Here is an 18017-nt window from a genome sequence, read left to right on the forward strand (position 1 = left end):
CTAATCAACATCCCTAGATTCAAGTATAAAACCAAGGGAGGTAGGACCTTCACCGTACTGGCTTCCAAGGCATGGAATGCCATGCCCAAAGACCTCAGACTCCTTGTTCAGGAGAACGTCTTCAGGAAACATTTAAAAACCTGGATTTACAGTTTGTCAGACGGTTTTGTAATGGCTGCAATTTAAGGGTTACCACTGTATTGTACACTTGTTCAGCGTCATGATGCTACTTTCGGAGCGACAGTTAGCGCTTTACAAATACCCCATACAAATACAAATACAAAAGGCAGACACTGGCAATAAGCACTCTAAGTCCTCCTGCACAGAATGTAATGTGAAATTCAGTTAGTGCTACTCATTCACAGTTAAGGTCTAAAATCAGGTAGTAAAACGTGTACAATCTAGGAGTGTTAGAAGGGTCAAATTTATTTGCGACAATTACGTTCACAAGAACAAATACCTGGAGTTTTCAATGTGCTCCTTTTGCTGAATTCATTCAGTTATATATCTTATTTACTTTCATTGGTGTCCCCTACCTTATAACCTTGCACCCCACTTTCAATATGTTGGTTTTTTGCGCTCAATTCACAATATCATGGTGAGCTAATATAAGATGCAAATCAGTGCATGATGACTTCAACTGAATAACTGATGCTCTGGAAACAAAATATCAAGGGACTGTCAATAAAAGTATAAGCATTTTATATAAATATACTTCATATCAATTATTTAGTTTATGTCTGTCTATTATACAAAATTGGCTTTTATTCTCTTTGACTTTACACAGCAGAGTTGGTCACTGCATATCTTGCCCTTAACATACCTTTGCTCCCAAACCTCCCTCCCCTATACAATTGTCTCTGTGTCATTTCCCTGTCTGGGCCAGCACTATATGTGATAATTGAAGGCCAGTGTTTAATTTAAGCAGGTGTTTTCTGATGCTCGGCACAGCACTTCATTTTCACCACTGGCACTTATAACAATCTGTCACTTGACGTCACTGTCTGTCTAATTTAGAAACGAGCACAACAACAGTTGTTCATTAATTCAATATAGATGAGAAATTACTAATAACTGCCACCCAAGACATTCTTATTGTTTGGGCACCTAGAATAGTCACACTTGTAAAAGTGTGCTGGTTAGTATTCATGTTGGTACCATCATTGGCAGCACTTGCAGGGGTACTGGGCGGTGCAAGCTGAAGTGACCTCCAGACAAGTGTCCTGGCACTTTTTTTTTTTTACAAACTAAGCACTTCTGAGGGTGTGGAGTTACTATGTCACACTGTACATTTATTATTGCATAAATAGCTGCCTGCCTACATAGGTACCCTCCAGATCAAGGCAGTGATTATTTTTCCAAAGATTCTTGTTTAAATTATTATTTCTGTGGAACAGAACAATCTGGTGTATTAAAAAAATGAAAATGTGTATCTCGGCTGTACATCAGGAACTCTATAATTGTAAACACAATACTTACATTTGTTTAGATAGCCGTAAAAAGACGTGTTTGATTTAAAATACAGGATCTTTTTTCTGCATATTTTGCAAAGGATGTTAATTACAAATCAATCTTCAAGATCTTACCACATTTCTGACCCGATGAATATGTTTTTGACTGACCAAAAAGGCAAGCCAATTAACCACACTGAATTCATCTTTTAAACTTTCAAACACCAATAAAACTTTGGGACTGTTCACATTCCGACTTAAATCTTCAGTTCGTCAGAATGTATTAACACTTCCCTGGATGACCTTACGAATAATTGTTGAGATAATTAAAAAAAAACTAGAAGCTTACTGCTTGCTGATTTATTTTTCCAAGTGTGCAATACGGTTTTACTGAAAGAATTACGGTAGAGCTTTCTACTCACTGATAGCCTCATTTCAGCTACTTGGTTATGATCAGTTCCATAATCTACAAAACCTATTTCCTTACATAAAATGCTCTTCTGGGAAAGTATACGTCAGCCACGTGCATTCCGAGATGTAGTTTCTCTTACTACCGCAAGTAGATTTCATGTGCAGGGGGAGTTTTATTCAAAAGAATATTTTGCTGAGATTTTGTCATAGAAATTTCGACGTAATTGTTTACATTCCTTTGACATTGTCAGTATGGTACAATAATTGGTTTCTGTTCCATTTAAATTGTCTTTGCAGCAATATGTTCATGCGAGGTCGTTTTAGATAAAATGCCATTACGCTACAGCAACTTTTCGATGCCTGACAAAATAACAAATGTGTATGCAAGTGTCCTTTTTAAATAGCCCGAATCTTTCAATTAAATCATTGTATGGAGTGCGCATATTTGCTTTACAAAGTTGTAATTAAAAGCTCTCTCGGGCTTCAACGTGGCAGTGAGTTTTATTAATGGGCCTGGTTGTTATGACGTGATTGATGTTCTTTAAAAATAGCAATAAAAACACACCAATGTTTGTATTTATAAATTCAAAGTAACAGAATTTATTGTTGCGCAGTATACACCTTGGGTTTTTAAAAACACTTAGTAACCCTGGAAACAAATGTTTGAAGGAGATATAAAGTAAATCCTAGTTCAATTCGAAACCAACAATAAAAGTTAACTGCATATAAAAAGAAAAGTAAAAATACTTCCTAATAAAAAAAAGAAGAAAAACTGAGCATCACACAGACAGTGTAAATAGCTGCCAGATATGGGAAAATCTTTCACCAGGTTAAGCTCCAAGCTGCTGATGAACAAGGACAGGTAATAGTGTGCAAGCTTATACAGAAGCTGTGTTGATAAACTTTAGCTAATGGTTGCCAGAGTTAAAGCACTCTCTTTTGTTATCCTGCAGACATGTAGACCTATGTCCAAGCATAGCGTGAGCGAAGATGTTGAAATAGAACAAAACCCAGATGAAGGTGAGACCAAGATATACCCACAACCATCGAAATACTCTAACAAATAACATGCCAACGCATCTCTTGAAAGAGATGCTCATCAACAGACAAACATATAACATCGGCATGGAATGGAATGTCAAATAAACATGGTAAGGACAACGTAAGGAACATTCAAAAACACGTGACATCGAGTTCCAAAAGCTACATATAAAGTATGCCCCCAGTGATCAAGCTGCAGTATCATTTGAAAAAAAATAATATTACCCATTGACACATATCCTTGCTTGGGTACGCACACCTACAAGTGTGGACAACAATTAACATGCAAGCTGCAAGACTGAGTACTCACATGGTAGAGCAGCAAACAATATTATAATATGCAGTGAATTTACCAGATTCATTTGGAAAAAATACAAAATTAACAAATCATAAAAATAAACAAAAGTATGAAAAATGATTGAGGACTGCGCACCCTAATAATCAGTTTCATCAGTGGATGTGAGCACAAAAAGACACAGCAGCAAAGAGGATCCCATGACATAATCAAATATACTCTCAGGAACCATAGCTAGGTGCATGATTTATATACAGGTATGGATGTGGATACAACCTGAATGCCTATAAATTGAAACTGCCAGCTACAGGTCAATAAGCATATAAGACTAATCAGGAGACTTCCCAATAAATAAATCAATACAACTGTTGAAGCCAGCAGTAGCTATTGCGGACAAACAAGTGGAATGCAGATGCTCCCCAGAACCCACTTTAATGAATCAACTCAATGGGCTGAAAACTTCCCAAATTCAGTTTTTCTATTTCAAAACTGCGTAGAGAGCTGTTTCTTCATTGTAGTCACTTTGTTCAGTTATGATTTATATCTTACAGTGTTTTTAAAATAGCTCACAGACATGTGCCGTTAAAGTAAAGTAGGTTGCCTTTGAGACATTTTCCACTACATCCCTGATCCGTTTTTACGAACAGTAAATGAACGTTTGAAAGACTCAATTGTCCAGCATTTCCTGAAGAGCATGTGTTAGAAATTGGGTTACTGGCTTACTGGGGTTTAAGCCCTGGTCAAGTAATAACCACAATCCTAGTCAGAGTAAGAGGAAGACAGACAAATCCTAAATTAACATGTTCTCACCCTCAGGTAGCTTGGCACAGAGCAGTCAGGCGCAGCTTTAGAGGTAATGTGTAAAGTATGTGTAGATTACTTCAAACAGTAAAACAGTGAAGGCACCACACAAAATGATTCCAGACCAGGTTAGAAGAATAGAGCTTAATTTAATAAATAGAACAAGACCAATATGACAAAAATCCAATTAGTTGAACCTGAGATATTGAATTTCAAAGTGTCTAGGAAAAAAAGTACCAAGAAGCAAAAAGCGCTATTTGGGATATCTGGTCGTATTGCACCAGGACAAGTTTGCAAATTCATGCGAACTAAGATGGAGTGGCTACAGTGACCCAATCATGCCAGTTGAACCAATGTACTTTAAATCCTGGTTGCAGAGCATTTGCGTGGATCAGCGTCAAAGATGGGTCATGCAGATGAGGCAATATATTGGTTCCAAGATGTGATGAGGCTGCGATGCATCAAGGATTCCATCGACTGAACTTGCAATACAAAAGGCAGATGTCGAGGCTGCAAGGCACAGTGGAGATGATGTGTCGGATCCGATGAGCGGTGAAGCTGCAATGTAGATGTTCGGTGGCGTCGTAGAGCGTGCCATCGACAAGGGATGAGAAGAGCTAGTGCTGGGAAAAGCATCAAGCAGTGGTGGTTGCGCAGGCGAAGTGTTGGTCCCAAGATGCCGGAGGCAGCAGTGATGCGAGTCCTTTGCGAGGGGCCAATCCACACAGCAGTATCAATGTGTGGGTTCTGCTCAAAGATGAGTTACTCAGCGGCGTAGATGCGTCAGTTCTGCTCAAGTAAGTGTAGCTCAGCAGAGGATGCATCGGTTCCACTGTAGAAATACCTTAGGCCCACTTCCAAGGAACACGGACTGTGGTAGCACCACTTAGTTGGGTAGGCTCGCAGATGGCAGAGTCTAGACACAGAAGCAGGTGCGTTGGAAGTCTTTCATCATCCCTAAGACTACAGATCAGGAGGTCAGTCAGCTAGCCTCTTGAGTTACTCTGTGTTCGAGTGATGCAGGTCCAGTCCCCTCACCTATGCAAGAGAACAGCAGGCAGCGGTTCAGCACAACTAGGCAGAAATGCAGCAAAGCAGCAGACCAGCACAGTGGCAGTACCTTCAGCAGCACAGCAGTTCTTCTTCCTGGCAGAGGCTTCACAGGTCCAGAAGTGTGCAGATGTGGTGGTGTCAGAGGTTCAGTACTTATACCTAGTTGGGCCTTTGAAGTGGGGGAGACTTTAAAGACAGCCCTTTGAAGTGCACAGATGTGCTCCCTTCCTGCTGAGTATCCAGACTCACCACAGGGGGTAAGTAGCCCTTTGTGTGTGGCCTTTAATTTGACAATCATGACGGATTCTAGATCTGAATGTAAAGGCTCTATTCGTTCTTCTCATAGACCTTGGCCTAAACTGTCCTTTGACGAACTAAACACTGTCCTTGAACAAACTATTCCTGCCCCGCTCTTGAACCCCCTTGAAGCAGATTGCAGTTTCCATAATTGGTTACTAAAAGCACTGGATTTGGTGCTTCCTAAGAAGTGTAGTACCAAGAAAAGTAATGGGTTTAAAAACCCCTGGTACACAACTGAACTGCGCGACCTTAGAAAAGTCTGCAAACGTCTGGAACGCGCTTGGCGGAAAGACTGGTCTACTAATAGCAAAGTCTCCTATCAGGAAGCCATGAGGGCATATAAGCTAGCCTGCAACCGCACGAAAGCGACCTTTTATGAAGAGAGAATCAGGACTGCTTCCAGCTCCTCTAGAGAAACATTTACTATAGTTAAGGAACACCGGAACACCCCCTCTCCTTCATTGCCACAAGCTACGAGCAGAGCTCGGTGCAATGAGCTTGCACATTTTTTTGATAACAAGGTCAGGAAAATTCTACAAAGTATTCCTCTTAGTACTCCTCCCTCTGAGTCATCCACGCAGGTCGTGAGTGGTGCGAGCCCTTTGTGGGAAGTTATCACTCCCATAACTGAGGAAGACTTCCGCAAAGAATTAGCTAATCTTAAAAGTGGTTCCCCCTCTGACCCTATGCCCATCTATGTTCTTAAGCGGATTGCACAGACCATTTCCTCGCGGGCCACGGATCTCCTGAACGCCTCCTTCGGCTGTGGGGATGTTCCCCCTAGCTGGAAGAAGGCGATGGTTAAGGCTCTCCCTAAAAAGCCAGGACTTGACCCTGACGATCTGGCGAATTTCCGCCCTATTTCTTTGTTGCCTGGCCTGGGCAAAATTGCAGAAAAGGTTGTCAACCGCCAGCTGTCCACATTCCTAGAAGGTCACAACCTGCTCAAGCACTCACAAACAGGCTTTCGCCCTGGGCAGAGTACTGACTCTGCCCTGATTGCAGTAGTGGAGGAAGCCAGATGCATTCTTGACGCAGGAGGTTCCGCAGCTGTGGTCCTCTTAGACCTCAGCGCGGCTTTTGATACCGCCAATCACGGTATCCTTATTCAGCGCCTTACTAGGATGGGAATATCAGGCCAGGCTTTAAGCTGGATTACTTCCTTTCTGAATGGTCGGTCCTACTAGGTCTGTGATGGCACCAACGTGTCTGAGTCGATCCCCCTCCAGTGTGGAGTCCCGCAGGGCTCCTCGTTGAGCCCGACGCTTTTTAATATCTATATGGCCCCACTGGAGGATGTGGTTTCACCTTTCGGGGTGAAAATAGTGACCTATGCGGATGACACCCAGCTTGTCGTTTCGTTATCTCACCAGGAAAATGCGGCAGAAAGATTTGGGTGTTGTCTGACAGGTATCATGGCCTAGATGACAGAATCTCGGCTGAAACTCAATGGTTCCAAAACGGAACTTATGATGGTGGGCAACCTCTCCACCTCCCTCCCCAAAACCATGTGGCCCCCCTGTCTGGGTGAGGCGCCCCAACCCAAGAATGAGATTAAGAGCTTGGGAGTATGGTTAGAGCCCGACCTGACGCTCAGAGTACAAACTAAGAAAGTGGCAGGGATCTGCTATGGTTTGTTACGCTCAGTCCGAAAGGTGTTGCCTCTTCTCCCCTTCAGTTCTAGGAAACTCCTGATTCAGGGGCTAATACTGTCAAGGCTGGACTACAGCAATGCCTTGCTGCTCGGTGCCCCTGAATCAGCCATCAACACCCTCCAGCGAGTACAAAATGCGGCGGCCAGGGTTTTGACAGGCACTGCAAAAAGAACTTCGGCCAAGCCTGCTCTTAGAGCTCTCCATTGGCTCCCCATCCGGGAGAGAGTTAAATTTAAGGCCCTTTCCATCGCCTTTAAGTCTCTCCAGGGAATTGGCCCCCCTATCCTCAGGGACCTTATATGCCCCTACAAGTCCTCGCGTTCCCTCCGCTCTGACGGGAGCAATTTACTGACCATCCCCAGAGTAAAGAGAACTCGCTCAGGAGGCAGGAGGTTCTCTGTGAACGTAGCCAAGATCTGGAATGATCTTCCTGCTGCTCTCCGTCTGGAACCCTGTCTCCAGAAGTTTCGGAAATCTTTAAAGACTTTCCTTTTCCCACGAGAAATATGAGTTCCGTTGTCCGAGGATCTTGGAAGCTAGCTGTGTGTATTAGCGCTGGGACGCTCTTGGGCAGCCATGCGCTTAAGAAATCTAATTTCATTTCATTTCATTTCATTTCACAGGAATCAGCCTATTCAGGTGTAAGAGGGGCTCTTCCCAGCTCCTCCTTCCCATCCTGCGAGGGATGGCCAATTGAGACACACCTAAACTACCACTGTTTGTGGCTGTCTAGGAGAAATACACAAAACCCAACTGCCAACTAAACCCACTCATGTGATCAGAACCAGGCAACAGGCACCAAATGGTAAAGCAAGCAAATGCCAACTTTCTAAAAGTGGCATTTGCAGAATAATAATTTAAAATCTGACTCCACCATAAGTGAGAATTTTAAATTAGGATTCCAAAGACACCAAACTTGAATCAGTTATATCTTCCCATTTGGAAATTACACTCATAATGTAATAAATTAATCCCAATTTGAATCTTATGAGAGATATAGGCCTTGTTGTAGTGAAAAAGGAATTCAAGAGTTTTTTACTACCAGGACATGTAAAACTTTTTATTTATTTATTTACTTTTACTGAGTTTCATATAGCGCAAACTTGACTCAGTATCGGGTATCAGAGCGCTTTATATAGCACCAGTTGCGTTACATGAGGACACATTCATTTTTCTTAGGCACAGGGAGATTAAGTGATTTGCCCAGAATCCCAGGATGTTCAGCGCCATTGCCGAGACTCAAACCCAGTTTCCCAGATTCAAGGTCGACCGCCCTTGCCGTTAGGCCCACTCCTCTCCCCAAATTTAAAGGAGCAAGTCTTACTTTTTAAATACATTGCATCCTGTCCAAGGCCACTCTTGGGGTGTCTTACACGCATTAAAAAGGAAGGTTTGGGACTGGCAAAATGTTTATTTTGCCAAGTCGAAGTGACAGTTTAAAATGGCACGCACAGGCTCTGCAATGGCAGGCCTGAGCTATGTTTAGAGGACTACTTAGGTGGATGGCACAACCAGTGTTACAGGACCACTAGTAGCATTTGATTTACAGGCACTGGGCACATGTAGTGCACTTTATTAAGGACTTGTAAGTAAATTAAATATTCCAATTGGGGATGAACCAATATTATCATGTTTAGGGGAGAGAGCACACGCACTTTAGCACTGTTTAGAAGCGGTAAAGTGTGCATAGTCCTAATACCAGCAAAAATTAGGTCAGAAAAGTGGAGGAAGGTGTGATGTCTTGCTCATTTCCCCTTTAATTCCCCATGTTCCTTTCTCACATTCTGATTCTAAGAATGTACTTGCTTTCTAGTTCTTAATGTTTCAGTTACTCTTGGCTGTTTCTGGGATGAGGTTTTAATAAACCCACCTACTCTACATACTACATGTTTGCTTGTTTTATTAACTAATTCAACCGATTTTACACTGGCGACGATTGGACGCCTCAACCAGGACAACTTGGAGAAAAAAAAAGTACCTCGTCTTCTCCTCCAGCGGCTGAAAGAAAACAAGAAGTGAAGCGCCGACTTCCCAGCGTTTGCTTGTTTTATTAACTAATTCAACTGATTTTACAGAAGGCAAAACGTTTGGGGGTGACCCTCAAAAAGTGACATTTACAACAGCTTGTCATACAGCCCCGAAGCAAGATTCCAATGTAGAAGGCCACACAAACAAAGGGTTATCTAAGGGCTACCAAAACTGTGCAAGACACATCTAAACAAATTCTGAGCATCAACACTCATGACTCGTTCTTTGGCTGAGTAATGCCAACTCGTACGTGGTCTGAGTAATGCCAAGACCTGCCCAAGCACTCTAAAGCAAGCTTCAACTAAATCACATTCAAAACATGTTTGACATTGAAGACACCTTCTCAGCAATCAAAATGAAGCCATCCCTGAAGAATAGGCCCACCTAGTTTAGCAATCACTCTGTCTTTGCATGGCATAAGAAAATCCACCGCTGTATGCAAAGCAAATATCTAGTTTCACATATATTTACAACCAGTGAGCAAATCCTAAAACAAAACAGATGATGTCCTCTGCGATGTATTGGCCAGTAGCCAGTGTCTCCATCATAATTCCAATCGTCATGGTGGTAGGTATTAACTCCAATTGTCAGTACCCACAAACTGGGTCTCATGGATATGCTGTGGAGGTAATACCAACACTTTATTTTCATAGCCTGTGTTTACCTGCACACCAGGACAATATTTTATATAGTGATGCATAGGTGAATATGAAAGCAAGGCAAGTAATGAGTAGTTATGAAAAATTTGCAAAATTACACATAATTAAGCAAAATACATATATGCCATTTACTTTCAGCGCGAAATGTGTCCTCGTATAAATATTGACGTGAAAATGCACTTGAAAGTAATAAATACAGTGAAAAACAAGAGTGGGGTTTGCATCTGGCACTTGCATTCGGGCCATATGAGTTACTCCCAAGTGCTGGCACTAAGGTTTCGCTGCAAATGACACGTAATTATGCGTTGTGCTGTAACTTCAGGAATTGTTTCGCTGCAAAAAATTCCTCAAATTACGACAGTACAATGTACATTTCGACCGGTCCTAGTAGTGAGTGGTATACTCCCCTAGAAATCCTTTTCCTTTGTCTGCTGCATCACAATAGACTTTGCGGCGCTGTGTCTGCTATGACACTGTTATCACATATTTCGTAGAAGGACACAATTGAGCAGATATTGAAGGAAGATGACCTTCGGATTCGTATAATCAAACACTGTAAACTCCAATTAGTGTCTAGGTTTGCCTTTCCGTTCACATTGTGACCCATGTCGAGTCCTGTTTGCACTCCCGACGAACAATCACATTATACATATGAATAAAGAAGGTAATGGATATATAGCAATAGCAAGTGTTCATTGCTACCATAATATGAAGTCTATTTATCGTGTACAATGACCGACACCAAACACGTTCATAATTAGGGTTATAATGCAAAGCACAACCAACTATAATGCTTTAACAATACATGTTCATGTAAGATAGCATAAATATGAGGCTCACGGCTTGTCATACAAAGGTGGTTCGTCAAGAATAATCCCAAGTGATATTGAGCCATAAGGCAACAAACACAATTAAAATTGATATCACTAAGCATTAATTTACTGTTTCCATTTCAAGAAGATTTTATTGAGAGAAATAATGATCCAAATAATAGCAATCAAAATACAAAGAGGTGATACATTCCAATATGAGAAGAACGTGAAAACATGGATAACATTTGATCAGTAACTAAGCTCAATGTAAGTAAAATTGGAGAAAAGGCAATCAATATGAAGTTAATGAAATGAGCCAATAAAGGAGTACATTATTCAGAACGCAGAGCGTATCAGTCCCTAAGATGAGGATAGGGGCAGGGGAAGATAATAAGAAGAAAAGGAAGAAAGAAGGAGAGAAAAAACAGCAGAAAGAAAGAACGGGATGAGAGGACAGGAAAGAGGAAGAAAGAAAGAAGGAATCCCACAGGAATAACCCAAGGTAACGCAACTACCAAACAAAAATTAGGTAGACAGAACAGCAGGAAATTGAGGGACTACACCTTTCGCGGAGAGTTCCATATAATCATCTAGGGTAGCCCAAACCCCATTAGAGATGGAAGGCGACAGGTGTGCTAGATCTACTGAGGTGTGAGCACTGCGTAAGAAGGAAACCCATGCCCACCATGTATGGTAGGAGACAGACGAGAAAGATTTCCATTCCATAAGGATAACTTTGACCGCTACAGATAAAAGAAGGTCTAATAGTTGTAATTGCAACGGATCAAGGGGAAGAGGCGTAGGAGCAGCCCAGGGACCTAATATAACTAAAGGAAAAGAGAGCTGGAGCTCAATGTCAAAGATAAGAGACAAATGTTGCTGAATAAGGTCCCAGAAAGGTTTAAGTAAGGAACAGTTATAGAACATATGTGGAAAATCACCCGCCTCTACGCCACAACTCCAACAGAGGTCATCCTCTTGAAGGTTGAGGGAATGAAGACGTACAGGAGTCCAGTGGAGTAGATTGATCGAGAAAAACTTGGACTGTATTAAGGAAGGAGCTATTTTATTACGTAGCGCTAATTTGCCAATGGATTGCCAAGCTTCGGAAGATATATGATCCGTAATATTGTGATCAAAATGACGCGACCATTTTTGCTGTGCAACCGTCTGATCAGGAAGCGAAGTAGAGGATAGAAACCTATATATGTGGGAAGCAACATGACCCGCTTTGAGCCAAATACAAAACAGGGAGATGGTGGAAGAGGAGGGGTGAAGACGAGTTTTCGAGACCGCAACCTTGATTTTAAGAAAGGTATAGAAGTCTAGATTTGTTAGAGAGTGTTTGAGCGCTAAGGTAGAGAAAGGTAAGGGCTCACCAGAATCAGTATACAAATGTTGTACAAGAGAGACACCCTTCGTCGCCCAGTATGACATGAGGGTGGGAGTGATATTAAGTTTAATTTTGGAATTACGCCAAATGGAAGACCATCTAGTTTTGTGCAGAGGAAATGCCATCTTTCTGTCCACTTTCTTAATTGCGACAATTGTATCAATAATTATAGAGCGGGAAAACAGAATATGCAGAGTGGAAGTAGTACAAAAAGAGGCAGTTGGTAAAGGTGCAGCTAAATCCTGTTCTATGAGTAGCCATAGAGGAATATGACGGGTTGGGGGAGAAAACCATAAGGCACCTTGAGAGGCCAAAAAAGCAGTCTGGTATTTTTCCCAGTCCGGGAAATTACATCCCCCCATGTCACAAGGTCTACGTAAATGTTTATATGCTAACCGAGCACGTTTGCCGTTCCATAAAAATTTGGAGGTGATACCATCAATTTCCCGAAAAAAAGAGTCAGATAATTTAATCGGAATCATGGATGAGACAAAATTGATAATCGGCGTGATCATCATTTTAAGGGTTTGTAGGCGACCCCACCATGAAATATGCTTTGGAGACCATGTATCCAGAAGACGACGAACTTTAGTAAGAGTTTGAGATTCATTATAGGCAACCGTGGTATGTAGCGTGGAACAGAAATAAATGCCTAGATATTTGAGATGGGTAGATTGCCATTTAAAGCCAGCCGAACCCATATGAGCAGGAAAGCAGTAGGCATTTAAAGGGAACATTTCTGTCTTATCTTTGTTTAAAGTATAACCCGATACCTTAGAAAACAAAGAAATGGTGTCAGAGATAGCAGTAATGGCCAACGCGATATCGTCTGAGAAAATGAGAACATCGTCAGCGTAGGCTGCAGTTTTAAGACAATGAGGGCCAAAAGAAAACCCTTTGATATCAGGGTGTAAATCAATCAGCCGAAGGAGAGAATCAATAGATAACAAAAATAAGAGAGGGGATAAGGGACATCCTTGTCTCGTGCCCTGGCAAAGATTAAAAAAAGAGGATGTAGAACCATTAACTCTAATATTAGCTTTAGGTTGGGAATATAAAGACATTACCATGTTAATAAAAGAGTCCCCAAGGTTATGTGCACATAAGACAGCTCGAAGAAAAGGCCAAGAGACCTTATCGAAGGCCTTCTCCGCATCGAGGGCCAAGGCCGCGGCAGGTAATTGGGATCGCTTAGCCGCCCCAATAATATGGCAGAAAGTGCGAATATTATCTCTTGCCAGCCTACCCTTAACAAAACCAGTTTGGGAGGGGTGAACTAGATTGGGAATAAAAGATTCTAGACGTTTAGCCAGGATTTTAGCAAAAATCTTCGCTTCCATATTGAGAAGCGAAATAGGGCGGAAATTCTTAGGGTCCGAATGGTCCTTCCCCTCTTTCGGGATCACTACTATGGTGGCTTCAGCAGCCGTACCAGAAACAGAACCATTACGAACAAAAGCGTCAAAGACAGCTTGTAACTTAGGAACAAGCAACGGGAGAAAGGTTTTATAAAATAATATCGGATATCCATCTGGGCCAGGTGCTTTCCCCGAACGGGTGGCCTTGATAGCAGAAACTATTTCCTCAGGTGAGATAGGTTCATTCAGAGTGGAGCGATCTTCTTCTGATACTGATTGAATCGGAATCGATTTTAAAAAATCTTGGCATTTGTCAAAAGAGGCTTGATGAGAGGGGGTATATAATTTGTTATAGAAATCGCGAAAAACTTCAAGAATTTCCTCAGTTTGGAATTTTTTAGAGCCAGTATGATCCTTAATAGAAGAGATCTGTGAGGATTTATAGGAAGAATCTTGGAATTTTAAGGTAGCAGCCAAAAGTTTGCCAGCCCGATTCTGCAAAAGTAACTTTTTGGACTTTTGTGCTTGGAAACCAATATAAGCTCTTTTAGTGACAATTGTATTATATTTGTATTTTAGGAGCTTAATTTGTTGCAGGATAGTCGGATCTTTAGTATGTCTAAAGGAAGCCTCCAGAGTCTTGATTTCAGAAGATAAATCAGTAAGTTCTTTTTTAATCGCTAAATTACGTTTGGACATGCATGCAATAACTTGGCCCCGGAAAGTACACTTAAAAGAGTCCCATAAAGTTATTGGAGAAGATACAGAATCCTCATTTTCACGGAAAAAAGTGTTTATATCCGATGAAAATTCTTCCACCTGGGAAGAGTCATGTAACACTTCCGTATTAAGTCTCCAGGAACGACCACGTGGTTTCGGAGCAAAGGACGATAGAGTAAAAGTGACCGCAGCATGATCCGAGATGACAATGGGATGTATAAGCGGGGAAGAAGAAGCTGAGACAAGAGAAGAGTGAACTAGGAGATAATCAATACGAGAGAATGAGGAATGAGGGGAGGAAAAGAAAGAAAAGTCACTACCAGTGGGATTATGGAGACGCCAAATATCATGCAATTTAGCAATGGAACACATGTTAAGCATCTGTTTGTGTGCTTTAGGTGGACGAAACTGAAATGCAGAATTCCTGTCCAATAAAGGATCCATTGGTAAGTTAAAATCCCCACCAACAATGAGATTGCCAGCATGTGGGGTGTTGTGCAATTTTTTAGAAATGGATTTCCAAAAAGCAGGGTTATCAACATTCGGAGCATAGATATTCATAACAAACAAATCATGTTGTCCATCCGACAATTTAGATAAGAGCTAGCGACCCTCAGAATCATGCTCAGAAGAGAGAATTGATAAACCTGAATTCCTCGAAACTAACGTAACCACACCATTGCGTTTACCAGAAGCATCCGAACAAGACACATCCGACACCCATTCTTTCTTTAAGAATAACGCTTCTCTACTAGTGATCTTAGATTCTTGAAATAGGACTAAGTCCGCCGAGAGAGACTTACAATAATCTAAGATTTTAGATCGTTTCACCGGATGATTCAAACCCTTAACATTAAGGGATAATACATTTAAACCTGGCATCTAACGGAAGGGGAGACAAACGAAGACAACATTGATAACAGAGAAAGGGCGAAGTTCAAAAATATAGGAGACCAACCATTAATCAAAATAGATGTTACGGGAGCATCCATGTGGGAGAACCAGGAAAAAAGAAAAGACAGAAGAGGAGAAGAAAGACTAGAAAAGAGAAAGAGAAGAGGCAGAGGGGGAGGTCTAAAAGAGACCCATATCATGCAAGGGAGAACGTGGAAAAGGCGAGTAGGAGACCCGTACTAGGAGCAAAAGTTGGTAAAGAAGAATAGCCCACTCTTAAAAAACAACTGTCAATGAGATAAAAAAGCAATAGAAAAACCATACTCATAGAAATACATTTGACAATGAAGTACTAAATTGCTATAAGAAGAATAATACAACTCAGAGTAGATTAGCAATACCACAGCGAGAACAAGATCGTATATTAAATAACAATAATATAAAATGTAATAAAAGCTTAATTATGTGCGAAACATCCTAAATAACATATATCATTTTGTGACTACAGGAACAAATATGCACTGAAACCACATATTAATAATAAAAAACACTTGCATATAACTATACTATAAAGTGGAATTGTATACGAAAGAAAAAGAGGAGCATGAGAACAGCATATAGAGACGAGGAAGAGACAGAGAGGGAAGATAAAAAGGAGCGGAAAGAATAAGGAGAATTCTACACAACCATAATATAATGAAACCTAGTATAATGCAAATGTAATACAAAATGTTAGTGAAAGAAGTAATAATACTTTAAGTACAGGCAATAAATCTGCACACAATAGCTATAAAAAGGCAGGTAGCATGGAAGTTGAAACAGCAACAATATAAGTGAAAACACACCGTAACAAAAATAGGTAAGAGGAAGAAAAAAGGAAAAGATAAAGAGGTACAAAAACTAAAGAGGCCAGATAAGTCGGGTAAAAGAAAAAGAAGAAAAAATTGAAAGGATCTGAAAAAAGTCTTCTCGAAGGATAAACAAGAGAAAAAGATGGGGAAGTCGGATACGAGAAAGAAGGAGAGCTGCAAGAGTAGTATGGAGACGAGAAAAGAGATAGGACGTACAATAGCAGAGGATTAGATCAACATGTAAACATGGCTGGAAAAAAAGAGGAGGTAACTATCCAGAAAAAGACACAACCAGAAATAGAGAGAAAAACAAATCAGGTTCCTGAGGCACCATGAGCCTGTGAAGTTGCTCTTTGAATTTCCATTTCTATTTCCTCCTGGTTATCTAAGAACGTTGCCAAATCCGCCGGTTCATCGAAGATTCTGGAACGCCCTTTATATGTAATGCGAAACTTGGATGGACCAGAAAAGGAAAAAGGGATGCCCAAGTCAGTGAGACGTTTTCGAAGATTCAAGAATCCTTTCCGTCTTATGACCGTGTCTCTGGCAAAGTCTTGGGAAATGGATATGCGATGACCCTCCCAGTTGAGTTGTTTAATCTTGCGCATATGAGACAGAATCAGCTCAGTGTGTTGATGACGTAAGGGCTTAAAAATGATTGATCTTGGCTGGGTGGCTGCCTTAGAACGGAACGTTGGAACACGGTGTGCTCTTTCAATCTCAAAATCCCTGTGGAAAGATAATTGAAGTGTATCCGGAATCCAATGAGATAAGAACTCAATCATGGAGGAGGATGATTTCTCTGAGTCCTCCGGTAGGCCAAAAATACGCAGATTAGATCTCCTATTACGGTCCTCCTGCTCCGTGAGGTCTCTGCGCATCGCCGCCATCGAGCGCTCCAGTTGAGAAAGGGACCTGGATTGCTTTTGCATACCATCCTCTGCGGAACTTATCCGTGTTTCTGTCGCTGATACACGTAGAGAAAGGGCTTTAAAGTCATTCCTGATAGCAGACACTTCCACTTGTAGTAAGTCAGTATTAGTTTTTGTAGACTGCGCAATATCATGAACCTCATTAAGGCGCGCCAATATGGTGTTCAAAGTGGAAGTATTGTCTGCCTGAGGAGATTCAGGAGTCGGAGAGACTGCCTTAAGTCTTTTCAAAGATGTACCCGGGTCCTTAGAGTCTTTGCTGTTCGAGGACCGATTCATATTGACAGTATTGTAGCAGGAGCCTAACAGAATACCACTGGAATAGGGTATAACACCAAAATTGCGCAAAATAGTCAAATACAGTGAAAAAAATGGCAGTTCACGCTCAAAATCACGCTACGCTAATCTAGCGGTTCAAGTATGAGCATAATTGAGCAGGAAATCACCTCAATGAAGCGATATGAACACCTCCATGAACAGTTTGAGAAGAAGAAAAAAAACAAAAAAAAAACTGTGAGCAGCTTAAAAACCAGCCAAGAAGCAAGAGAGTAACATTAGAAAAAAAGCATAAATGTTACCAGTTTAGACGTCGTGTGTTGAAACCCTTAGTCAGACACTTGACACTGCAAAATTGTATCCGCAGCGGCGCCTCAGAAGACAGATGACAGGAACGTCATGCGCGGCAAAATGGCGGCCGCTCCTCAGGAATGCGAGCGCCTGTGAGGTTTGAAGCAGAAAGCATATCTCCGATGGCTAAAACAGCGGAAAAACAGCGCCGTCGAGTTCACCACATGTTCCGCTGCTGGTGTATGATTTTCCCGGTCAGAAGGGCAAGAAGAGACGGAGAGAAACGCTCGACGGGACCAACTCACCCCGGAGCTCAAGCGCAACACGCCATACTGCAGCGGCGCGCAAGCCACGCCCTCATTAATTTACTGTTTCAAAGTATATTCACTAGAAATGTGTCTTTGAATTTAAGCTGAGTTTTGGGGTTCTCTCTTCGTAAAATATTCTCCAGTATCTTTCGCTCTCTTTTGAAGCACATGAAAAATGTAGCCTTGGTTGTAAACTCTTGGGTGTAGTCTGATGAGTTATACAATATTATCTTGAATGTGTTCAGGCAGTGCTGTGCATTGGTATATATCCATGCTCCTAAATGTTTAATGTGCCTTCTTTAGTATTGATTCTTTTTTTCCTGCAGTAAAAAAATGTCTGGGTTAGTTATTTAGATGAACCCTTTTTCTACCGCTAAAGTTTGTATCATGTGTGTACTTCGTTCCCAAAACAATGCCTGTCCTATTTACTTGCTGTCATTACATAGGAATAACCTTCTACGAGAATCATTTTGACAAATCTTTTTCGG

General features: G+C 41.4%; 1 protein-coding gene across 1 annotated transcript in view; it reads left to right on the plus strand.

Moving 5' to 3' along the window:
- The window catches only part of CSMD3 (CUB and Sushi multiple domains 3), a 3006114-nt gene that overhangs the window by 355972 nt on the left and 2632125 nt on the right, over positions 1-18017 (plus strand). The window lies entirely within an intron of this gene.

The sequence above is a fragment of the Lissotriton helveticus genome, chromosome 4_1, assembly GCF_964261635.1.
Source record: "Lissotriton helveticus chromosome 4_1, aLisHel1.1, whole genome shotgun sequence".
In the NCBI taxonomy this organism is placed as follows: Eukaryota; Metazoa; Chordata; class Amphibia; order Caudata; family Salamandridae; genus Lissotriton; species Lissotriton helveticus.